The sequence below is a fragment of the Schistocerca piceifrons genome, chromosome 3 (assembly GCF_021461385.2).
Source record: "Schistocerca piceifrons isolate TAMUIC-IGC-003096 chromosome 3, iqSchPice1.1, whole genome shotgun sequence".
Lineage (NCBI taxonomy): Eukaryota > Metazoa > Arthropoda > Insecta > Orthoptera > Acrididae > Schistocerca > Schistocerca piceifrons.
The window spans coordinates 705,259,066-705,261,235 of NC_060140.1; the positions used below are offsets into that span (position 1 = coordinate 705,259,066).

The 2,170-nt window shown below is 46.0% G+C and overlaps 1 pseudogene; it reads right to left on the reverse strand.

The window, feature by feature from the left end:
• Positions 1-717: 717 nt before the first annotated feature.
• LOC124791189 lies at positions 718-836 on the reverse strand (annotated as a pseudogene).
• Between the last annotated feature and the right edge of the window lie 1,334 nt (positions 837-2,170).

Genomic DNA, 2,170 nt, shown 5'->3' on the forward strand with positions numbered 1-2,170 from the left:
TCTACATATTAATAAACTACTTCGTAGTGTTCGTATAAGAGGCCACAATCTGAATGGCACAACACAGAGTAACTTAATGTCGTTATTGATAAGTAATTTGTATTTTGAATCCTGCCCCGGGCATGGGTGTGTGTGATGTCCTTAGTTAGGTTTAAGTAGTTCTAATTCTAGGGGACTGGTGACCTCAGAAGTTAAGTCCCATAGTGCTCAGAGCCATTTTTTGTATTTTGAAGAGACAATGTGGGCAATAAAGGAGTATCTTGATGTGGTAGTTGTTTCTCACATGATACGCTTCAGTGATGGCAATGTAGTACCCAAGTTCCCGTCAAGCCTGAACAGCAATTGAGTCGGAAATTTAATGTAATGAAACGCGTGCTAGCAAATAGCTACAATATGCTCTTCAACCGAAAGAAAACTCAGTCCATGGTGAACGTAACAGATTGACGTACTTTATGGCTAAATGTTTAACTCTGACAAGAGACTCTTGAAGAGTTGGATTAATTTCTGCGATGTTCAAAGTACTATACACTTAAAAAACAAACACCGTCCGGAAAGACATTTAAGGCTGAACGGTACCGACCGGCCGCCGTGTCATCCTGCTCTTGTAGGCGTCACCGGATGCGGAGGGGCGTTTTTATCAGTTTTTGTGACCGGTGCCACTACTTCTCAATCAAGTAGCTCCTCAGTTTGCCTCACAAGGGCTGAGTGCACCCCACTTGCCAATAGCACTCGGTAGTCCCGGACGGCGACCCATCTTAGTGCTAGCCAAGCCCGACAGCGCTTGTCTTCGGTGATCTGACGGGAGCCGGTGTTACCACTGTGGCAACGCCGCTGGCAAGTAGACTAGAATGATTTACAAGAAAAGTGAAACAGCCAGTTGAGGAGGAGGAAACGGCATGAAACTTCACGTGCTGAGGGGGTGTGTGATGTTATTTCAGTATTCACAAGTCAAATTTCCAAAGAACTTGACAGTATGAGCGTGTCTGTCAGTACTTCATTGCACCTTCGCTGCTGTGGATGCATACACTTGATATCATGGATACTAGCATCGGGTCTGAGTTGACGTCTACAAATGCCCTGTCGGGAACACCTCTAGGGACCTTGTTAGCCACGGGAGTACCTCATCGTCATTCTGAAAGTTCACAGAGACACTATATTTATGCGAACGAGCAATGTCTTGTTGCAAATGCCACCACGAGAAAGTGCCTCCCTCCTCCCTCCCTGATAAAACCGCTCGATACATTAGGTGTCCGGTGCAAAAAGGAAGCAACTACTAAGGTAGCAGAGTGCTTGTTCCTTTTTTTTTTGGCTTTGCGGTACTTTGAGGTACTCCGGTAAACACTCGCCAGTCGATTCTCAGCTATGGACATCGGTCCGCGTTCAGAGTAAATGGCTCTAAGCACTATGGGACTCAACTGCTGAGGTCATTAGTCCCCAAGAACATAGAACTAGTTAAACCTAACTAAGGACATCACAAACATCCATGCCCGAGGCAGGATTCGAACCTGCGACCGTAGCGGTCTTGCGGTTCCAGACTGCAGCGCCTTTAACCGCACGACCACTTCGGCCGGCGTGTTCAGAGTAAAGACACTCAAAAATTTTATCAGTGTATTCGTGACAACGTTCCCGAATTTACTGCTCTCCAGGAAAGTTCTCATGCTCAAATTATTCTTGAAACTGATTGCTGGCTAAGGCCTGAAGTTGAAAGCTCTCATACATTTAACGACTCATGGAATGTTTACTGGAAGGACACATTAAACGCTGTAGGATGGGGAGTGTTCACTGTAGGTGACAAAAAATATTGACGTTCAAATTGAGTGTGACAGCGAAGTTACCTGGTCTTGTGTGACAGGTCTAGGCGAAACCAAATTGATTGTTGGGCGTTTTTGGAAAATTTGGAAATTTGTGGTAAGGTCTTAAGGGACCAAACTGCTGAAGTCATCGGTCCCTAAGCTTACGCACTACTTAATCTAACTTAAACTAACTTACGCTAAGGACAACACACACACACACACACACACACACACCCATGCCCGAGGGAGGACTCGAACCTCCGACGGGGGGGAGCCGCGCAGACCGTGACAAGACGCCTGCACATTTTTACCGGCCACCTGACTCAGCTGTAACAGTTATAGAGTCATTCAAAAATATCCTACAGTCGGTAGCCCGT